The sequence below is a fragment of the Ictidomys tridecemlineatus genome, chromosome 3 (genome assembly GCF_052094955.1).
Source record: "Ictidomys tridecemlineatus isolate mIctTri1 chromosome 3, mIctTri1.hap1, whole genome shotgun sequence".
Classification (NCBI taxonomy): domain Eukaryota; kingdom Metazoa; phylum Chordata; class Mammalia; order Rodentia; family Sciuridae; genus Ictidomys; species Ictidomys tridecemlineatus.
Window position 1 is genome coordinate 152,544,945 of NC_135479.1, and position 24,550 is coordinate 152,569,494.

A 24,550-nucleotide genomic window follows, 5' to 3' on the forward strand; every position below is an offset into this window, starting at 1 on the left:
ACTCACTGCTTAGCAAAACCATTGCTAACATTCATCAGACACTTTTTTTAAGCATGTATTATGTTCTAGGGTTTAGCCAGCCAGACAGTGCTTCTCAGAAGGGAGCATTTTAATTGGCAGAAAATATGAATAGCAGTGACTCAAACTTTTGAGTTAAGCTGTCTTCAGATTTGGGCTTCAAACTACATAGGCCCCAACTCCACTGATGTAGATTGAAGAGTAGGAATGCAGTATTCTGAGCAAACATCATAACACCTGTCACAAGAGTAGACATGAGAGTCACACTCCTTGGGGTCAAATCCTGGTTATACTTCTTTTCTATCTGTGATCTTGGTCAAGTTATTGGGCTTCCACGTTTCAGTGTATCTCTTTATAAAATTAGATTATTAATAGTACTTACTGTGTGCAATATTTTGTGAAATGAATAAAACAGTGTATACATATAAGTGTTAATCATAGTACTTGGTGGATAGCAAAATATTCAATAAATGTCATCATTAATACTGTGATTACTATTTTGATTATTACTATTACAATTACTTTATTACCAGGGAAACTTGCTGAAAATATATTTTGTCCAGTACAACTCCATTATTACTACTGACAAAACAATTCAAAACACATTTTCTACTAAGAATGGGTCAGAGATATTGTCTTTGTAATACATATTAAGAATCTTCATTTTATAGATGAAAATTATAATGTGATTTACCTCAGTATATTAATGATATTTTGCAGACTACATTCGTGTTTCTTGGTAGAAATGATGTCTAAATCTGACTTCAATGCCCTTCATGTCACAGATTTTGTTTCAATAATCCATGATTAACTAAGTTTGTTATATTAAAAGAAACTTTTAAATCCAAAGCCCAATGTTTTTCAGATAGTGCCACACCTTTAATTATACATTGATGATGAGATAGTTTAGAAATATAATTTTATCTAGGAGAACATCTTCAGGAAAAGTTTCAATTTCAGATCTGTGTCTTGTTCATGATAGTCGAAGATCACTAACCTAGCTGGTGCCACATACTAGTTTATTAAATTGACTTATATTTTTAAAATATTTTTTAGTTGTTGATGGACCTTTATTTCATTTACTTATTTATATGCAGTGCTGAGAATCCAACCCAGTGTCTCACAAGTGAGAGGCAAGCGCTGTACCTCTGAGCCACAACCCCAGCCCATAACGATGTATTTTTAAAAAGCAATTGACAACACATTCTGTTAACTTTTCAGAATTGCAACTTTACATTGGTATGGAAAGCACAACTATATCATGAGAAATGCATGGACGCTAGTTACGTAGAGTAAGCTCCATGTTTGGTTATCTGCTCTGCCATTTACAAATTACATAAGCATAGACAAGTTGGTGTGTATGTATGTGTGTGTTTAAGTCCTAAAATGGAAAATGGATCAATAATATCTTCATTGTTGTATGTGTATGGCCCCTAGTAGGCTTCTTGGTATATAATACTCAATAAATGATATTTGTTACCAACAGCAGTAACCACAACAATACAATACAAAAGCCCTGTGTACAATGACCATAAGCTCATTAATATATATGAGTATGTAAATAATGACACTTGAAATTGCTTAATGTTTGACACACAGTAGGAAGTGTGTATATAAATTTGATCTATTTAAATGCCTGCATGAAAAGATTGCTTTAATTATTCTAGTTAAATGAAAATGCAATCCAGAAATCCAAAACTAACTTAATCTTTTGAAAAATGACAATAAAAGCAAAGATGGCCCAAGGATTTGTTACCAAAATGGCCAAATAATATGGAATTAAAGCAAATAAATAACAGGGACCACACTCTACTTCAAATAGTAAGAAAAGGGAATTAACTTGGAAAACTCTTAGGTGACCTCTAATTTGAATAGTATTAATTGGAAGCATTTTAAAGATCAAAGGCTATTATTGCTAGTTGGAATTGTAGCTACATATGGAAAATGGCTGCAGAGATTCACAATATAAAAATAGTTCATTGCTAAATTCGAAATTCTGTTAATGTCACAAACAGTGGGATGTGAAACACAAATGAATTGTGATGACAGTTGAATACCAAGCTGCCTATTTTTTTCCCCTCAGAGCTGCCCGTATTTGGCTTCATATTTTCCTCAGTCCTGATTTAACCCATCAATATTTGTATTTTCTGTAGCTAGCACCACCTTGTAATATATTATTTAAGAATTTTATTCCTAAATGCTTCTCAGTGCCTAGGAATTCTGTTCTTGCTTTTCTCCCCACAAATGTTTATTCTTGAATCACTTTTTTTTTTAACTTTTCACTATAAAGTCCAAGCTTTTAATACTTTTAACCAATATTTTTATTCAGCTCTATATTTCTCTTTACTCTTCCATTTCTCTTGAGTGTTTAAAGTGTCACTCCATTCTTCTTGATCTGCAGGCTGTTTGTATAGGACATATTTCTTCTCCATGTGGCTTTGACTTGGGGCACTTGCTGTCATTCTGATAATTTGCATTCATTTCCTACTATAGTTCTTTAAAGTCTGTTTTTTCAAATGTCACTCTTATCCTTTATGGTAGAAGGTCTTTATGATCCTGGGTTTGGGGAACCAGATTTATTTTATGAACCGAATAAAGCTTCCTTTTAAATGTAGTAATTCCACATAACCGTAAGCTAGCTTGACCTTTGGGAAATGTCATTTAAAAAAAAGTCTCTAAAGACTGTTACTGAAATGACCAAATTATTTAGCCTTAATGGATTTTGTAGCATGGATACCCAATCTACCTCACAAGTTAACAGTCCTGGCTAAATATTTTTTATTTGGATTTTACTGCATGTGGTGATTTGGCTGCCATTTGTTGAGTGACCTCTCTTTGGCAAGAGTTTTACATTTTATTCTTAAGACAATCCAGTGAAATGGTTACTATTATCTTCATTTAATATATCAGAAAATCTTTACCTTTAGAGGTTATGTGACTTGTTAAATGGTGGATGCCAAAGTTCTAAGACTCTGAAGATTTTCTTTTCTCCATTACTATAGGCCTATGTCTGGTTATGGATTTACATTATTTGCTGTGGGGAGTTTGTGATATAATTTAGTAAGGAGCATAGCGCATTTCAATAAAGAAAACAAACTGACGGTGAGATTTTATTGTGCTGTCATTTTGTTGAACTATGAATCCACAGCTTTGGATTCACTAGATCTCCAAATGACAATAGGCAACTTCCTTTGCTTCTCCCTTTGGTTTCAGGGAACATGTTTACAAATTTTGAAGAAACTGGGACTTGAAATGATTGGTTCCAAAACCAAGGGTTTCTTCCTTCTTACAAGAGCCTCCTATCATTTGTCTCCATGTTTTATTCCAAAACTAAATTCTCATGATTAACAGCAAATGCACCCTGTAGACCTTTTTCCCATCAAATTTTATGAAGAACTATAATTATTATAATTGTTCACTACTTTTTTAAAGTGAACACAATACATTTTTAATCCATTCAGCATCAACCTATGTGTTTCTCTTATGGGGCATTAATGCCATTTTATATAGCACTTTATAGTTTAGAAAACACATGCCAAAAAAAATAGAATCATTGTTTTTTCTTCAGGGTGATTGAGAAAAGGGACATATCATTCATCAGTTGTTGCCACAAAGAGTAAAGCAGTGATGAGACTGTCCTTCAAATCGGAAGTATTTTTCCATGATAGTGCTTGGTCCTGCTTTGCCTTTCTTCATTGGCACCATTGAATTCACCAGTTGGCACTCCAGATCCCAAGAGCTTTGCTTTGAACAAGGACTACTGGGAGTTTGTATAAATTACCGTAGTTTGTAATTTTGTCACTACTGTTTACTTCATTTGTGTCCTGAAATTTCTATGGAATTTAGAGTGAAATTTTAACTATGACAAAGAAAAAACAGAAAGCAAAGAAAGACAGGAAAGAAATTGTAACAAAAATCCCGGGACAATCTTTCTTCAAATAGTCTTCTGAAAAGAAAACCATAAAACCTTTATTGTGAGATGTTCGGCTTTTGGATTACACATCAGGAATGTTTTTCCTGGGCTGCATCTCTCATGTTCACCCTTCCTCTGGTCACAATGAATATTCAATTTCCTTCTCTCAGATTTTGACAGTTACCAATTTTGATATGTCTTTCCTATTTTTTTTATTGCTCTAAATTTAAAGTAAGCTAGATGTTTTTCACTTTCACCTTTTGAAGTTTCAAAAACTTTTCTTGTATATGTATCAAAAATTACTGTGAGAGTAATGAATCTAAACTAATACTGCTATGTACATATATGAATATACCACAGTGAACCTCACTATAATGTATATCCACAAGATACAAGCCAATAAAAAAAACTCTAATAGTAAATAGCAGAAAGTTCAATAAAGAAGAGGACAGAGAACATGAAGAAGGAGGAGGAAAGGGGAAATACTAAGTAAATGCTGTGGACTGAATTTGAGCTAAATATATTTCATGCTTTTTTAATTGTGTCAAAATAAGAAAAGAAAAAAATCACTGTGGAACTGCCACAAATTATGTATGTTTAAACAAAAAAATCATATTTTACATATCTGAATTTTACTAGGTATTTTCACTCTTCTCTTAATCCCAAATATCATCAACCTTTATTCTTTTCTTTAAATATGGATCCTGAGCCAGTCACAGTGGCATATGCCTCTAATTCCAGCAACTCAGGAGGCTGAAGCAGAAAGATAACAAGTTCACAGCCAACCTGGGCAACTTAGCAAGAACTAGTCTCAAAATTAAAAAAAAAAGAAAGAAAAAGAAAAGAAATATATATATATATATATATATGACTGGGGTTGTAACTCAGTGGTAAAGTGCCCTTGAGTTCAATACCCAGTACCAAACTAGAGAAAAAAAAATAATGAGTCCTAGAAATATAAGTGAAATTTGACAAGAGATCTAAAAATTAGCAGATAAAGTCAAATTTTTTTGTTCTAGAATCTATTCAAAATTGACTTCCTGTCATGCTGTTTGTAACCTTTTCTTTTCACAAGTATTGTATAGGTAATAAGATAGTATTATAAAAATATGTAGGAAAATTCTACATATATGTCCCATCCCCTCACCACTCCCCTGAACTGTTGACAAGAAAAAATATATATATATTTCCAAAAGTATGGAATCATTTGCTTGGTAAATTTTAACATTTGCGTGAATTGATCATGTTTGTGAAAAATATTGAAGACTTACGACTTCTTTATTCCCTTTATCTTCACTTGGCTGAACTAATAAATTTTGAATATAGATTCAATATGATCATAGTCCCAATCTTACCACGTTTAGAAGCAATGTTCTAGAGTATGTTTCTCTGCTAGCATGACTCCACAAAGAAAACGAAACCAATCCTAACAAAACTCTCTTTGTAACAGAGTAAAATGAAGCTTGCAACAACTGTTTTGAGAAATGGTTTGCACAGTGACTAACCACCAATTTTTCAAACCCTGTTGAAGGCATTTTAAGCTGTAGAATGGACAGGGCATGAGAAAAATCAATAAAGGGAAAAGAGCTCTGTCACAGATGAAACCAAAAAATACTGTTAAGACCAGCTCCCCTTCTCCATGCATCTATTATCACATTCCACTAAAAGGTGTTGAAAAAATCAGCCAGGTTCCACTAGAACGAAAGTGTCCAGACAGGCATGCCTGTAAATAATTAAAAGAATAAACTAGAGTAGAAAAAACAGAATGGAGGGAAAAATAATTAAGCCCTGAAAATTTTGAGTGTACTGAAACTTAAAAATCTAGAAGAGGGAAAGAACCTATTCTTCAAAAGAAGAGGCTTTCCATCCTTCCTTCACTAGCAGCAGAGGATTGATGGTGTGATAATAGCAGCCCTTTTTGGTAGGGCTGCTGGGAAGAACATTGTCTTCACTAAGGCTTCACTAGGTGTTCAATAGCCCAGGGCAATATGAGCAAGGAGTCCTTGTTTCTAGAATTGAGTAAACCAAATCAGGATGAACGACACATGGTTTAATAGTTAACTTTTAGAACAAGGGGCAGGGAGATGCTTTTATACCATAGTCCCAGTTTTCATTCCAATCTCATTACTGAAGTCTGTTCTGAGAGTATTTACAGCTTTCCGGAGAGTCTGACTTAGGAGGAATCCTGAAAATGGAAATATAGCTTAATGGCCTTTCTGTCCTGGAGTCTCCAATACAGGTGAATCTGTGATAATCATGCTCTAGAACCCAAAGCATTGTTATTAATGTAGTTGTTATTATTATTATATTATTAGTCTTTTCATCTGTTAGTCGTTCTCTATTCATTTTCCTATGCTAGAAATACATGAAAGTTTTGTGAATATGCAGAGTTGTTTTTTCTGAGTTTCTCTAAGGAAGTTTGTTTCTTCTTCTAAGATAGGAATCTGAGATATTTTGAAATATAGTTGGATGTGCTAGTCCAACTATAGAAAAAATCTGGACATGATCTTTTATTTGATAAAGGAACAGAACAAAGGAAGGGAAAGAATTGTACCTTTTGGCTGATTCGATCTTCAGTATTCAGTGTTATTGTATTTACTTGATAGTCTTTTATAGTGTCTCTATTTTCTCAGAATCCCAATCAGACATTTCCCAAATGGTTAAGGGAATCTCCCTGACTCTCAGCACATTCTTCATCTCTTCCAAAGGGGAGTAACCATGGACTAGGTACTAGCATACTTAATGAACAGGCACTTGGGTTACGAACAAACATTGAAAATAAGAAAATTGAGGACAATTTATGGTAAATATTTAGCTCATGGAACTGTTGGAAGAGTCTGGTATGGAGTTAATGTTAGTATTATAGCTAAACTAAACAGCAACAGTAACAACAAACAGCAAAACCATACTTCTTATTCCTCCTCTGTCTCCATTAAAAAAACAAGCAACACTATAAAAATAGCCCAGCAAACAGAGAGAACACATGTCCGTATTTTTAGTATATGATCATATATCTTTATTGTAATTCTGCTGTCACACATTAACCGAGTTATTTATCTGTGATGTTTCTCAAAGATCGCCTTTGTGCATGTCTGCATAGCTGTTCTAATAGTGTTACTATTTTCTTCATTCTCTCCTTTTATTTGAGCTCTTTATTTCATGCATGCAAAGTGGCTCTTTTTCCAGCCTCTTTACACACATTCACCATTTCACTAGGACAGATGGGTGTTTTTCTATATAATGCCTTTTAAAGTGAGAAGACAGCAAGAATAGATTTTGTACAATATTTTACCAGTATTATTGAAAAATTAGCTTCTGTATATTCTATATACACACACAGCAGCTGCATAAAATGCAAATTCTATTCATGTCTGATCTCTTCTGCATTTATTATGGTGTCTATTGCTGTAACACCTAAGCACTTTATGTTATTTCCTCTTACTATTATTTACCACCTGATCATTCCAAAGTGCTTTTTACAATCAGAGAATTTCATTAACAACCCATTCTCTTGCTCTTTGTTTTTCGGCACCCTTGCATGTAAAAGTATCAGGCATCTTAGTAGCTATATCAGATAAATTACAGTAAAAAGATAGAGTGCTTCTGACAGGAGAGCGGGGGAAAACCATCCCAAAGCATCTACTAAAATTCAGTTTATGCTTTATAGTATCCAAATAATATTATAGAAGTCTATATATTCAAACAGAAACTCAACCCAAAGGTAAGCACTTTTATTTATCATGGTTTCCACAATTGCAGTAATCAGGAGTGGGAGGTCAGGAACAGATACTGTCTGCACTTCATATACAGAGGTGTGGGGGCAATTGCACCTTCTCACTGTCAGAGCTTGTCATTCCTGTTGACTCTTGAGCTGTTTAGTCCAGAGCTACAGAAGTTAATCTGTTTTGAGGCAGGGGTGGGGGGGGACTACTGTTTTATTTCTTAGGCTAAGAGGATATGGAGGATAGAAACTGTTTATTAAAAGGTTCATTGTGATTATAGAGGAAGGTGAGTGGTTGGTACCTTAACAATTTGATTGAATTAAAATCAAGTTCACAATGGGGTTTCTTTCTCAGCTCTACTCCTTGCTTTCTCTTTGACTCCAAGCTAATTGCATAACCTCTGGTTGACTTGTGCCTCATCTACACATTCAAAGTGAAATTCAGAAATGAGGTTATTAACTAACGAAAGTAGGCTGTGACATTAGTTCTCTAAATATTTCTAGGAGAGAAGTTGAAATTTCTGATTTAAGTAGATAGTAAGCAAAACTAACGTTTTATGTACCATCTCATTGTATCTTTATAAAACAACCCTATGGAAGTGAATGCATCAGAATCATTTGGAGGATTTACTAAAATGAACATTACGACCCCTGCCTCCATACACATACTCTGATTCTAAGTCTAGGATAGAAACTGCTCATTTCATTTCTAACAAGTTCCCAGTGAGTCTGACAGGGACCACACTTTTTGAATAACTGCCCTCAGGGAGATGTACAAGAAAAGGAAATCAAGGTTTAGTGTTCCTTCATGTCATGGCAGTAAAATAGCTGAGTATAGACACAAACCTAGACCTTCTGACTTCAAATTTTACTGTCTTCCCACTTCAGACATCTTTTCTTCACTTCTACTAGAGACATTTTCACGTTACCTTTGTGTTTTGGATGACTGTCAGTTGCATTGAGATCCTAAGTAGAACAGTACTGCAGAGAGTGGTAATTGGGTCTCTTCTTCTTAGAACTAGTAGTTACTCTTATTGGATTTTTGAAAGGAGAGGAAGAGGCTATTCCAAATTTTAGTGATTAGTTTAGGTAGCCTTATACTTCCCTGTAGGGAATAAGAAGATTTAACCTGAATCTTCTTATTCATCATAGTCTATAGCTGAATGTGAACAGGTTTTTCTTTTCTTGGACTTGTGACCAAATCCTGATAAAATTTTGTAAAAATTTTCCCCATGTATACTACTTTTCCATATAGTGAAAATGAAAAAGCATGAAAAGGTGAACATGGTAGGGCTAGGGAAAAGCTATTGCAAAGAACTGAGGACAATCAGGTTCTATTGCATCCTCACACATACTGCAGTGGCTTCCCACCTATGCTGGGTATCACAGTGACCCAGAGAGCTTTGAGATGAATATCCATGTCTTGGCCCATGTATAAGAAACTTTGATTTATTAATTGTCCTGGGACAGGGTTTGAGTTTTAAAAAGGCTGCACAGATTATTATAATGTGGAATCAGAATTAAAAACCATTGGCCTAGTGTTTGAGAGTCTGGGTTTTGAAATCAGACCTAAGTTTATATCTTAGCTCTTCTACTTAGTTACTATGTAGGTATAACTTGTTCAAGTTATTTCATCTCTGTTGGCTTCAGTTTTCTCATCTGCAAAAATCAAATAATAACACTTGCAGGATATTTGTGAGAATTAAATAAAATGGTACATTGCAATGTTTGACATAGTAGTAGGTATGCTTATGGTATGCATCCATTTCATGTTAGCTTCTATTATTATTCATCTCAATTTTTCTATGTAAAGTGAGGGGAATATTTAATTTATGAAATGGAGGAAAAATAGCCTGGGATCCTCTATAGATAATTTTATGTCACCTTGTCCACAGTATCCTGCTTAGTGCCTTTTTGTCCTTCTTCATACATATATGTTCTTAAGTTAAGTACAATCATCAACAGATTCAACCATTATTATGATATTTTACCAACTGTTACTACTCTGTCTTTCACCTGCCCATGAATTTGGAAACTTGTAAAATACAACAAGTCCACTGAAATCTCCCTATGATAGGTAGTTAATGTGTAGATTTAAGAAATAAAAGGCAGAGCTTTACAAATGTGTTCAAAACTAACATGTTGCTACATTTGATTGCTATTTTATTGTCATTATCCACAATAAGAGTTCAATTATTGATAGCATTCATACAAGAGAAGAAAAGGTGCCACACCCTACTGGTTAAAGATGATTGAAACCTGCTAATTCCTTCATTTCCCCCTGATTTTCTCCTATGAGTCTTTGTGCACAGATGTGTAGGTAACATTTCTTTTTCCAGGCAATTGTGGTTTTATAAGCCTGCTTGATTATCTCTACTCATTTTTGCTAGGTTATACCTTCATATCATCCTATATTATCAATTTAAAAACTCAGCTCCTTTTTGAAAAAAAAAACTACACTGTGTATCTTTCTTGAAGTAAAAATTATGTTTTTGAATGGACAGAAAGGAATTATTTGACTGTCCAATAATACAGATGGTTCCATTTTCCTTGACTCATCTCACAACACACATTAGTCAGGTCACATGCCTGAAATTTGGGGATTTTTGTAGCAGTAGGTCATTTGCTGAGCTTTAGGGCACATAAAAGACTATTTGCCTGGCTTTTAAGTTTGTGGATCTTACGCTGTGCCTGGCATGGAGATAGAAGGACATTTTTTTCCATTAAACTTTTTCACTCTGTTTTGAAAGGAAAAGTTGAAACAGAGTCCCTACTGAGATTTTAACATGTTCAGTGGTGGTAACCATAGGAAATAGGGAAACAGGAAATTTTTGGACAGAAGGAAACCAAGGAGTCCATCTCAGCCTGTCCTCACCTCTCAGATACCAGTTGGAATCTATGATATTATTTTTTATCTAGGTGCATATCTGATGCACTGTATTTCTGTAGTTTTCTTTCTGATGATAGGGAAACATTGTTGGCAATCATCATGAAAAAGATCATTCTCTAAACAGTACCAAGTTCCTTCTCCTAGACAAATCAATGGAAACCATTCATTTAGATGCTAATAAGCCTAAATCATGGAAGATTTCATTTGGAAAAATCCATGTTGGTATTTACAGGGATTCTTAAAAGATGTCATGATAGAGACCACATAAACTCCAGTTATACAGAAAAATAGTTTTTACAAACAAAAATATGTAAACACAGAATGTTAACATTTTTCTTCATTAAATCTGGGGCATTTAAATTCACACACACACAAATACACATATATCCTCCATCATTCTACTCTCCCTCTGCTCACTCCCCATTCCAAATTCTGGAAACCCAGAACACAAATTTTAAATTAGCTTCCAATTTTAAATAATCCAATAAAGTCGTTTAAGTGAAAGTGCTTACTAAATATATTGGAATTCCTCCTTAAAAACTGAAATATGCACATTTTGATGCATGCTTGATGTGTGTTTGTGCATGTGTGTGTGTGTGTGTGTGTGTGTGTGTGTGTATCCTTCCTAACCACAGGGAACATCTTTCAAATAATCTTTTCAGTAAAGTTCCATTGAAAATTTGCCATTTTTATGAGCATTATTTCTATTCTAATTGTTTCTATTTTCTTTCATGATATAGTAATTATTATGTATAAGATCCTAGAAAAGGCATTTGCCATCATTGTTATAAATAGTGAAATACAGCTAACCAAGTAGTAGTCATGCTTAGCAGTAAATTTTAATATGTAGTAAATTGTCTTCTTTGTGCCTACACTAACACCAAATCTTAAAATGAATTATGAAAATTTTAAATGATTTTAAAAAATAACTCTTACCACTTCAGAAATATTACATCACAAGATAGGCATTAGCATTGTTATTATTACTATTTTTTAACTTAACAACTTCAGATTGCATAATCTTACACACTTGTACAATTAGGTTTTTCTGTATTCTGTTTTCGAAAGATAAATACCATGTGTGCGTAAGTTCAGATGAAACATCTCATAGGTAAAGAGCCCATGAAGTGCACATGCTCCACAAGGCAGGGGAAGGTTTCCTCAAGGAGAAGGTTGAAAGGCTTGGTCATTCGACAAAAGAATGCCTGTGTTCTAGTTCAGGTTGCCTTCAAATTTGAGTTGCCACTAAATGGTTTACTTCCCTATGCACCAGTTCCCACATCTGACTCAATGACAACTTACAACCTCCTAATTTTTAAAAATTATAAAAATAGTTAAGGTTATAAAATTATTTTGAATACTTAAATAGTATATTACAATTAGAATCTCTAAATACTGGTCAAATTTTAAGTGGGATTTGGGAGCCAATTATTTAAAAAATTTCTCTAGTTCCAAATGATGGATATTATCTGAACACTGCCAAAACAATATGAAAGCTTCAAAGATTTGCACAAATTTACCACAAAGACAGAGCCTAAGGGAAGGGTCTGACTTAAGTAGGGCCCAGTAATGGTGGACTAAACTAATAGAAGGGAGGGGAGACACTGGAATTTTTGAGGAAGCAAATATCATGATCAAAATTGCTATGTTACTTGAATTCTCTGTGTTTGACACAAAGGATGGGTTTAAGGAGCTTTTCTGACAATGGGAAGTTGTGGTGGGATAGAAGAATTTTGTGGTGACAGTCTAATTCTCAAATGTAATTGTAAGTGCAGGTTCTAGGGCCATATCCCTGTGGATTCTTATTCCATGGTAATTCCTGAGCAGTCTGTGATTCTTTTTAGACCCAGCTCCCTTAAGCTTTGGTTGCTGATGTTCTGGAGACCACACTATGAATTTTCTGTCATGGTCATTCATTGCACTATCATTCAGGATATGTGGTTTCTGGTTATAGGCAGAACTGAAGACATTATTTAATATTCTAAAAAGCCCCACAGGCAAAACAATTTATTTTTCTCAGTAGAAATCCCATATCTTTGAATTTTTTTTCGATTTGTTCCTACTAAATTTGCATGCTTTAGCTTTTAGGAAAGAACACAAATATAGATCTGTTTTGTCAGAATTTTTACTTAATTGGAATTATAGGGTCTATTAGAATAGATAATCTTACAAATTTTGGTATTTTGTGTTCTCTTTTATTTGCATGTGCCCAGATGTCCTCGCAAAACTAAAATGAATTTTTTTAAAAACAAATGAACAGTTTCATTTAATGTATTTATCACATGTTGTCATACAAAGATTATGACATCTGATCTAACTGCTCTAAAATTCTTGAGTCCATAAGGATAATCAAGAAACATCCCCATTACTAAGAAATTTTGTCATCTGAAAGAAAATCTCTCTCTTATTCCACATATTCAATTCCCTTGTCATTTTACTTTATAAATAAGTAACAAACCAATTTGGCACATGCCCACCGATTAAAAATAAAAGTTGTCAGAGTGAGAGAAGAAAGACAAAAATATGAATTATTAATTATAAAATTAAGCAGCACAAAAAAGCCTAACTTGAAATGATATCAACTAAAAAGATTTATCAAAATAAAATGGGATGATTTATTCTTTATCATAGAAATGCATTATTGTTACTTTAAATCACAAATATATTTACCATATCTAGTAAACTAATATCAAAGTTGATGAAAAGGTATTTTAATGAAAAATTTAAAAATTATTTACAGACTAGTAGCATAAAATGGAAACATTATTTTAAAATCATATATTAAATTATCACGTTTACTTGATGACTATATTCACTATAACATCATACTCCTAAATAGGTTATTTTTCAAATATTCACTGCTGGAAAAAGCAAGAGCACCTAATTAGTAGAAAGGATGATGTTTTTCTTTTTAGGACTTTTAGAATGTTGCACAGTTTATATTTTAATGGGAATGAATTCTTTTTCCTAAATAAAGATTTGAAACAAATACACATTAAGTATCAGTTGATAATGAAATGCAGGTTTTTGGCAAAGTAGAGTGATCTATTCTCAAGAAATTAAGGTGTTAGGAATATCATGAAAATATTTCGCCTTGTCTTCCGAGGACAGTTTCATAATATTTGTGACTGATGTGTGTGTGTGCACGTGTGCACACACCATTTGTGATACTTCAGATATTAGCTTTTTGTTTTTGGTAATTTAAATGTTTTATATCTGATAAAGTTTTATTTGTTTTAGGAAATGTCTTAAAAATTTATTTGGAAACAAAAGGCAATTATGAAAAATTTCCTCATGTTTTAAATAATCTCACAGAAGTTACCTACATATATTCTGAGAAAAATTCTTTGCTATTCCTGTGAATAGCAGTTTGGGTTCTGTTTTGCAGTATTTTATTTTAACACTGTAGAAAACTTCCTTGACTTGCGTTAAGTTTGCTTTTTCCATTTCAGTTGGTTTTGTTCATCCTGTCTTGATAGTTTATACTCTCAAGCGTAATGTTACATTACCATCTCAATTTCCTTGGCAGTGTCTTTCGTTTTAGTTTTTAAGTGAATTTAGTGCTCATGGAAGTTGAGAGAGTTCCATATCCAGCCAGGCAAAAGACAAAAAGTTACACATCTGATCTGCAGTCATTTTTGCACTAAGCCAACTGTTTTGGTTTTGTTACCTGCATGAAATATTTTTCAAACCACTAAGTTCTTAGTACTCTATTTAAGAGAAATGTTTGTGTCATAAATTAACTTGGCCCTATGTCTGACAACACAGGTTCTAATTTTAATTTGTCTTGGCCATGAATTTCTAACTTTGACTCTTAAAAACATATCATCCTCATTACTTTTGCCATCACCACAAAGGATTTTTTAAACAATCCATCTATGCTGCTATAAGTAGGTATTGTCCCCTTAATATGCAATATTAAGGATATGCAATAAAGAAATCTAATACAATAAAAATTTTAATTTATTTTATGTCTCATTCTATTCTTAATTGTAGTTCCCATTTGATCAGAGAACACCAGTTCCTTTTGTATTACTGTCCTCTCAAGACTTTCATCCAAAAGTGATTCTCTTGGCTCCTGTAGTCTTCAGAGCCTGTCCATTAAGCCTGGGCTTCCCTTGTAAATCATGTACATTTCATGGCTTTTCATTTAGTTTTCTTTTGTTTCTTTGGGGCTTACTGATTCCCACCATGTACAGAATTTTCCAGCTGTTGTCATCAACTGCTCTCCTTTGGTGTGATTTATTTTTAATAACGTCCTTTTTTGCCCAATTGTGGTAGTCATTATTCCCAATAAATTCTCATAGCATTTAGTTCTTGAGTTTTTCTCTTAAACTGCTGAGTAGGAATGAGAAAATATCATAAGCAGTATAATTCTGATGGATGAAGCATAGATGAAGAAATATTTGAGAACATTCTAGAACGTAAGAAAAATAAAACTTAATAGAACATCATTCCAGATGAGGAGAACATACAGTCATGAGTAAAATTAGATCATAGATAAATTAACCAGAAGAAAACAACTGGCTTTTAGATATTTAAAATTTTTAATAACGGCAGCTTATATTTATTGAGAACTTTTCATTTGCTAGTCAACATTGTAAGCAACATTAAATCACAATTTTATTCATTTATTTATTTCTACAAATCCAGGAGAATAGGTGTTGTATTATTTCCTTTATTTTACAGAAAAGAAAACTAAGGCTTAGCCAGTTTGCATGATTTGCCCAGGTTATGTAAATAAGAATGTGGAGCTGGAATGGAAACTCAGGTGTATTCTGAACCTTCACACTGTGATACTTTTTGAGTGACAACCTTTAAAAAATAAGCAAATACACATATAATTCTGGTTGAACTACTCTACAGAAAAATCGTGAAAGACCTCACTCAACTGAGTCCTGGCTTACACATCAGTTATGAATCCTTTAAATGTTACCATAGAAAAGAGGAGCTCAGAGTTTGGAAAATGGATCTTTCTTTAAGTTTGCAATTTTCAGTCTCTTTAATGGTAGAAAGCCATTTGTGGTTTACTCTTTTCCTAACTTTAGGTAATGGTTGATTATCCTTAGGAAAAAAAGTCTTCTGAAATCTTCAATGTAATTTATTTTGAGTAAATGAAAAACTATCTGAGTATGCCCCAAATTATTTGTTAATGTAAACAATGTGTCCTTCTTAGGTGATTAAGGACTTTCCATTGATTTATTTTTTAGTTATGACCAGTTAGACTAATATATTAATTTCTGATAAATTTCATGTACTACATAAATTTAAAACAAGGTAATCTCTTTTGATGTGATAGTTTTATGATAATCTATGCCTCAAGAAAAAAATCATTCTTAAACCTAAAGGAATTAGTAAACAGTCTGTGAAATTCAGTTTGGACCCAGTACATCTGTTGTATGTAATAGCCTAAGCCAGCAAATCAATAAATTCAGAAACTGAGCAGCCTGGAGACAGAAACATGAGAATCACACTGCCTTGAGTTAGAAGAGTCATATGGATTATTTGATCTAGAGATTTGTCATATTTCTTTTACAATAAGGAAAATTCTCTTTTCTAACTAAATTTTATTGAGCCTTTACATTAGGTTAAGTTCTACTCCATGTATGTATAATATGTCAAAATATACTCTACCATTATGTATATCTAAAAGGAACAATAAAAAATTAAAAATAAATAATAAGTATTATTTTATTAAAATATATTTAATTTATAAATTCAAGCTATCACATTGAATATGATTAATCAGTAAGAAAATTATGATGAATATATAAGGAAATGAAAACTTATTGAATTATTATATCGTCTGCAGCATTCTGTGTATTTTTGTGGGGAATGCAGTGCTATGCAGTATCAGAAAAATCATGAGACACATAGCAGTTGAATATTCTTTTAGTCAGCTTATCTTGCTGCTATGACAAAAAGACTTGTCAAGAACAATTTTAGAGTAGGAAAAGTCTATTTGGGGACTCACGTTTCAGAGGTCTCAGTCCATAGATGGAGCTTCATTCCTCAGGGTCCCAAGCAAGGCAGAACACAGGGAAAGAGTGTAACTGAGGAAAGTTGCTGGGAACATAGTGCCAGGAAGGAGGCAAGGAGGGAGAAAGAAAGAGAGAGAGAGAGGGAGAGAGAGAGGGGGGGGGGGAAATAGAGATAGATACACTCCACTCATCAGGAATAAAATATGTACCTCAAAGGCCCACCCCAAAGACCTACCTCCTCCAGCCACACCCTACCTGCCTAAAGTTACCACTCAGGTAATCCCATCATGGGATTAACACAGTGATTCGGTTAAGGCTCTCATAACCCAATTATTTTACCCCTAAGCCTTCTTGCATTGTCTCACATTGAACTTTTGGGGGGCACCTCACATCTAAACTATAACACATGTAGAAATAGTTGGGTTTTTTAGTTTTTTTTTTAAACAAATACTTTGTCTTCCAAACTCAGAGCTTTAATTTGAGGCCTGCATGAAAATTAGCTAACCTTATTATATGTATTTAACTTATAATAACACATTGATATCCAATGTGTCTTTAAAAGTTACATATATCAATCTGTATGCCATTTGAATCATAATTGTAAATTAAAATAAAAATTTAAAGTACATTTTAATTAAATATTTAACAATTCAAGTAGCTCTTTATAACCATATCTTTGTAAGTCTAGGGACTATATAACAGTGTGGAAACCAGTAATATGGTTTAAGTCAATTTTCAAGAAATGGCCTTATGTTCTCTCTTTGTTCCTTTGTTATTTATGAATAACTTAAACCCTTATGGATGTTTTGTCTTTTGAGTTTTGGCATACCTGAAATATTTCTTCAATTAGAAGCTAAGATTCTGAAGAGCAAGAATTTTGTTTTTCGCTTTGTTCTGTGAGCCTGATATTACAGGTTGACACAGAGGATTTGTCCAAAGTTACTTGTTACCATTTGTGTATTAGAGAATTTGAAGAGGAGCTCAATTCTCAGTCTTAATCCTCCTTCATCTACTCCATGCTGCTACTTCCACCTCTGTGTGATGATGTTGATAGCAAAAATAACCAGAAATATATCAAAACTTCATGTTTTACCCTGAAGATACACAATATAAAATGGCAATTCAGTGAAATCTCTTGGCTTCCAGTTTTTAAAGTTCCCATGATGGAGGAAGGAGAGAGGGCTGAGGTAGAAAAGAGATGAGAAAGGATAGTTGAACCACTCACATAGTGGAAGCAACATAGTTCTGGCACTATTATACCTTCTCTGGAAAGCTTTCAAGTACATAAAAGACTGACCAAAAATTGCAATTGACTGACTAGGCTACAAATGAAAAAACAGGTCCAGAGAGAGAATGTGGCATAAGCTGTGACACCAACTAAATCACATTACAGCCAGAACCAGAAAAACTTGTGTTGAACCAGGAATTCTCTACAGCTTTTTGGCATTCTTTCAAGTTTTGAGTATCCATGTGGGCTTAGTTATTAAGAACTACCTATTGTGAAAGTCAAGCCATATTGGGTCTCCTATGTGATGAGCCAGTGAGGAAATGAGAGCAAATATAGTATGCTATGAATACGCACAACCTAGACTAAGTCTGTTTTTATAAATGGGTAACATTTCCTACTAACTTATTTGGAAAAATCATTTTTATAATATATGTGTTTACATAAAACCAATAAAATGTCTTGTGTGTGTTGGAACATTTTGCTTTTATGTCTGGTAGACCATTTACTTTACCTCCTCTTCAGTGTCTGTTGGAACATTTATTTTATATTCTCTATTTCATTCCTGTTGGAGCATTTATGTATGATTTGTTTGTTACTTTTATCTGTTGATCTTGCCCTCCCCATATGCTCATGTCTGACTGGCCTAGTTTCCCACATTCAGTATGTGCTCTCTAGCCCTTCTTAAATATTAATTAGTGTAATTGAATTCCCTCCAGTATTTCTAACCCCAGGCACCTGAATTTCAGTGTTTTTATTAGAACTGATTTGTGCATTTAAAGTCCAACCTGCCTCCCCATCCCCCACAACCCAACAACTTTTCTTGATTAGGTAAAGGTCAAGGGACATACTAGCCTCAGACAAAATCTTCATGGAAAAATAAAAGTTTTATATATTATTCAACCTTTTTCAGCTAAAGACTGAAAAACACAAAGCTGTCTTGAATCTTTGGCAAAGGAAATCGTCCAGAGTAAACAGAAAAAAAAAAAAAAGAAAATGGCACCCTCTCCAGGAGCACTGCTAGAGATGAAATATTAAAGTCATGCAGAGACATGTGTGTGTCAATGAGAGCTCAGCCTCATGTCCTTACAATCCATTCTCTACAAGCATATTCAGGGACTCAGGAGAGCACCTCTTCTTTACAGTTCCAGTTTGCAGATCTATCTCTGAAGAGCATGCCATCTCTGGGTGCAGTTCATGATGACACACGAGTGACTCTCCTTGGAAGGTAACAAGAAAAAGAGCTCATAGATAGTGAGAGGATTTGTCATAAGATCATCAATTATTACAACTGTATTTGGGATGAAAAGAAAAATGTTAGACAACTCGAGATGTGAAATAGTTCAAATTTTCAGAAAGTATAAAAAGGCAATTGGTGAGGACAAAGCAGCTTGTTGTCAGCCCTGAGCAAAAGTCTAGAATTGATTATAAAAGAAATAAAGCTTAAAGCAATGCATTGTGATTTCCTGAAAAAAGAGGTGCTTGCCAGAAAGCAGAATGGCTTCGATGAAAACACATCTACAACATGTGATTTGATCTCTCCTGGGTTAGGTGTAGAGATAGTTTAGTTACTATCGAAGTACAAATAGATTGGGAACTGGTTGAATGACTAGACTATTAGATGCAAAAACATCACTCAGAGTTGAGAGGATTACTATGGCATATTATGTGGATATCCTAGGCCTTATCTTTCTCACCAGTTTTTTTCAGTAACTTGGATGAAAGTATGCTCATCAGATTTGCAGATGTCATGAATTCAGATACAGAAAAGAGTAACAAACAAACAAACAAAGTAATCAAGTTCCCAAGACATCTTGGAAGAATGGAATGATGGTCTCCATCTAACCAGAAAACATTCTTTTAAATGAACAAATGAAATAATATATTTCAAGAAGACTGCTCATAAAAGATATGGGATTAACTATGAATAAACAATTCAGTACAAGAAATATAGCAAATAGAAACATCTTAAGGGGTAAGTGAGGAAGGTGTTAGAAAAGTAAACCATGTGATATGAGGAATGGTAAAGGGATTTGTTTATAAATTCAGAAGGAAAGAATGTGATAGCTATCTTCAAGCATATAATGGTTATATAAAAGATAAATTATGTTGGTTTCTGTTACTGCAACAAGTAGAACATGAGGCAGTTATAAATCTACAGAATAGTCCAGTCAGTATAAAAACTAACTTTGTAACAGCCTATGTGCTGAAAGATGGAAAACAGAAGAAAAATAATAATTCCCAGGAGGATAGATAGGAGTTAAATTTTCGAAATACTGTTTATTGATTCTTTGTCTCTTGGGACATTTCCTGAACATCCCCCGACTCCATAGTCTGTTTCTGTACCTGTAAAGTTGCTTTAAACATTTCCTATCTTGCAGACTGTTGTGAGAATTTTAGAGTCTATATGAATCAGTTAGGGCTGCTATAATAAAATACCACAAGGTGGATGGGTTAAACAACAGAAATTTATTTCTCATAGTTCTGGAGGCTGAAAGTCCAAGAGCAGGGAGTCAACAAGTTTGTTTTCTCCTGCAGACTGTCTTTTGGCTTGCAGATGACCTTCTGCTTGCTGTGTCCTCAAATGCCCTTTTCTTTCTGTGCTCTTACAAGCACATCTGGTGTCTTTTCCTCTTCTCATAAAGACACTAGCCCTATTGTATTAGGACTTCAACCTTATGACCTCATTTAACTTGATTTCCTCTTCAAAGGCCATATCTCCAAATAAAGTCACATTGGGGGTTGGGGGTTCAGCATATGAATGTTGGGAGACACAATCAATTGATAACAGAACCTAATGTCCTTAAATCTCAGTTCCCTAAGACCAAGGTGTTTAAGCATAGATAACGACTTTACAGGAATGTTTATCAGAATATGCAAGCCTTAGATGATTTTAATATATAATTTTGGTAACTCTGCTAACACTTATATTCTGTCATTATAAAAATAAAGTCCTCTATATGGCATCAACTCTAAATCTGCAATTCTCTAAAAATGCTCAGAGGCAAGGTAGTTGCTCAGGATGTAAAACAATCTTCTTTTAATAATCTTTTTTTAAGATTCAAAATTTCAACTTAATTTTATGAATATTTACTTATGTACTAGACCTCCTTTGACTTCTACAGCCCAAATTCTCAATGCGGCTTCTAGGTGAAACCTCTGTCTCTTGTGGGAAGATATTGCTTTGCCAAAATTGTAAATGCTCTAAGTCAGAAGTTGTATTTTAAAAATGGAGGGGAAAATAATTATCTTAAAAACAAACAAAAAGCACTGCACCACAAATCATGCAAGTAAATGCATGTAAAAAGTAAAAATAAAAGAGAGGTATATTAATTTGTCCAAAGGGTTGAAAAGTCTAAGTTTACAGCTTTGAAATTTTTTTGCATTCAGAAAAATGAATGGAAAACTTATTTTTTTGTACACTCTATTATTACTACTTGTCTTAATGGTAACGTGTGTTACCATTCACTTAGAACTAATAGTTTATAAGGTTATGCCAGAATTTAGCCTTTGAGGTTAGTTAGTCTTCTAGTTTATCTTTCTTGCAGTGTATACTGGTGAAAATGGGGCTGTTGGCTCTCCTGTTGGTGAGGTAGGTATTCGGTAGGTATTAGTCAGTATTCTAAACTAATGAAATAATACATCCTCTCTCTTACTGTCTTGCCTAAATAATATTAGAAAGATGCACATTTTAAGGAACTAACTAAAGGACAAGTAAAAATGAACAAAAGGGCTGGGGTAACTCAGTGGCACAGTACTTACCTAGGATGCATGAGAACTGGAATTCGATCCAAAGCACCACAAAAAAATTAATTAATTTAAAAACAAACAAAAAACCCAAATACTATTAGTGGTTGTACTCTTGGCAATTCAGTAAGTCTCCTCTTGAGAGGCAGTTCCTGTAGCTAGACATTTATAATTGAGAATTTAGTTTTTGGTTTGGTGGAAAGAACTTGGAAGTTTGAGCTGGATTATTTGCACTGGAGTCCTAGCTCTGCCATTTCCACCTTGGGCAATTATTAAATTATCTGAGCCTATTTTATAGTATATAAACCTCTATACTTGGGTTTCTTTTCATATCTGTATAGTTTGACCCAATATGAATATTTAGCAGAGATTTACTTAATTTTCTTTTTCTCTGGTCATTAGTTCTCTCACATTTTGATGGGAATAATATTGATACTTTCCCTGCTTACTTACCCCTCAGGATTTTTGAGACAATCTAATAATATACCATATTCATGAGAATACTTGGAAAACTGTAAAACACTTTACAAATGCTATTTCTCTGCTTATAAGTGGATAAGGATGTTTAACTAGAAGTGGAATTGGGACTAGTTAGGAATTAACGCTGATAACTGCTGAAGACATTAGAAGCCTCATGTTCTTGTGTATTTAAATTGTTTGACTTGATCAGCAAAATGAAGATATTTAATAACCATATCAGAGTTCATGTCTGTTTTTTTCCATGTTATTTTCTAGAGAGCGTAAGAAAGGTTTTTTTTTTTCCATTTTTTTTTCTGTATCATTAGGTTGATCTCTGTTCTTAAAAATACTTAGATAAACTAGGTGGCACACACATGTAATCCCAGCAATTCAGGAGGTTGAGGCAGGGAGAATTTCAAGTCTAGCCTCAATAATTTAGAAAGATCCTGTCTCACATTTTTAAAAATGGGGGGCTTGGGATGTGGTTCAATAGTTGAGTGCTCTTGGTTCAGTACTAAAAACAAACAAACAACAAAAAAATCTTAGACAAATTTTTTATCCTTTGTAACTATGGGGATCTGAGCCTATGGTGCTTATGATAATAATTTCTGTTGTATTTATAGAAATTGTTATTACATAACTTCTTATTTTAAGGAAAGATAAATGGTTAGGAAATAAACAAGTCATTGTTATTGAGAGTTTTTTTGGAATTTCAAATATTTAAATCCACTTTTGACCCCTTTTCACAAAGACTTGAACATGAATTTTCAAATACCCTTTTGATTTTCCATTAAAATAAAGTACCAACATGTAAGGTACTTAATTTTATCATAGCACTTTATTTTTTCTCTCTGCCCTTTAAAATATCTTTTACAATATAGTTACTATATAGTAGAAGTTTGTTTTAGAGAAAGAAGCAGGAGGTGGAGATGGGTAAATTGTGGCCTATTCTTAAGCAGAGACATCTTAATCCCCTACTCATTCATGATTACCCATTAAATAAAAAAAAATAGTTAACCAACATGAGCTGAGATAGTTTGTGAATTATTGGTCACACAGTTAAGTGTCACCCAAGTTCCAAATGTCCAGCACAAATTGATAGAGACCCTTTGGAATAAAAACTCCACCCTCTTTCTTCAGTCTCTGGGCACTATTATCTTCAATTCTTAATTATCCTTAATAGTGATTAAGTTGTCTTTAAGTTTCTAAGTTGATTAGTCTGGGCTCCTTTTCATCACGTGTCTGCACATTCCCACAATTAAGGGGCTTGAACCCAATAGAGGTCAAGGTAAGATTTTCTCTTTCCCTAGGTAACCTCCATGGAGGCAGTTCTATGACTTAATATGAAAGTGGGGATGAAATTTATCAGCTATTCATTTATTTTCTACTTGTAGTGAATTTCCCTAATCCTCCAACTCTGTTTTACCATCATATAAAGCAGTGGTTCTCAAAGTGACCAGCAGCATTAGCATTACCTACCAATATATTAGAAATGCAAATTCTCTGGTCTCTGTTCTACTGAAAAGAAACTGGAGCACAGAGCAGCGATATGTATTTTAACAAGCTGTACAGGTGCTTCTGATGCATGCTAAAATTTGAGATCTACTGTTACTAAAGAGATGTTGAATTCCACTGAAAAAAAATATTTTGACAAAAGTTCTACCATAAAATTACAAGTGATTTTCAAGTTTCAGAATCTGATATTGCTCTACTCCAAATTTATCTTTATATTTTATCATAAACTATTGATTTAACAGTCCCTAAACACTTTTGAACACTAACCTATAGCCCATAGCACCATCCCTCACTTTACTGAAAATGATTTTGTGTTGCTCTGTAGCCAAATCTAACTCAACCTGAATTATCCAGCTCTAATACTTCCCCCTTGCATAACCCTTACTAGTCATACCAACATTTGTTTAATTCTGTCTTCCTATACCCATCAGTGTCTATAGCATTCATTTTGGTCTTATCTGTTATATAGTCTTACCTGTAATATATCTTGTGTGTATTGTAATAAGCTTCTAACTGTTATAATAAACAATAGGATGTATTTATTCAGGACCCAAAGTAGTCATCATAGTCTACTCAGACAGTTACTGCACCTGAGTTTGTGACATCTTACATAGCTAATCATAGCTAATGCAGTATGTACTAAAAAGATTTTCTTTGACATTACACTTGACCACTAGGCTATATTGCCTTGTAATGGTGATAAACTTTTCTCATCTGTTTTCTCCCCTGCCCCACCAGCTTAAATGTATATACAATGGAAATTAGAGACAATAATTCTTTGTTGTATCTTACACAAGAGCTTTTAGATTATAGTTAATAACTATATGACAATAGTTAATAGTAACCCATTTGGAACTTGGGTGACACTTAACTGACTGACCAATATTTCACAAACTATCTCAGCTCATGTTGGCACACTATTTCTTTTCTTTAATGGATAATGGCATATTTCTTGGCAAATTGTATTACAAACTCTAAGCACATTTCTAAACATTTTTTCACCACTCTTTTCTCAGGAAAATCATGGGAATTAAATGTTTAAATTTCTCCTTAGATCCAGAACTCTCTATCAATAGGTTAA

At 33.7% G+C, this 24,550-nt stretch overlaps 1 protein-coding gene across 21 annotated transcripts in view; it reads left to right on the forward strand.

Annotated features, from left to right (window-relative positions):
• Positions 1 to 24,550, forward strand: part of Zbtb20 (zinc finger and BTB domain containing 20) — a 793,227-nt gene that overhangs the window by 372,839 nt on the left and 395,838 nt on the right. Inside the window, exon 1 of one of the 21 annotated variants that reach the window (XM_078044188.1) lies at positions 6,063 to 6,170. The exons of 18 other annotated variants lie outside the window; for them this stretch is intronic. The gene's annotated coding sequence lies outside the window, so the exon portion shown is untranslated. Of the gene's footprint in view, positions 1 to 6,062; positions 6,171 to 24,550 lie in introns of those variants that run through there. 2 more of the 21 variants (XM_078044193.1, XM_078044190.1) reach the window with 2 other exon arrangements.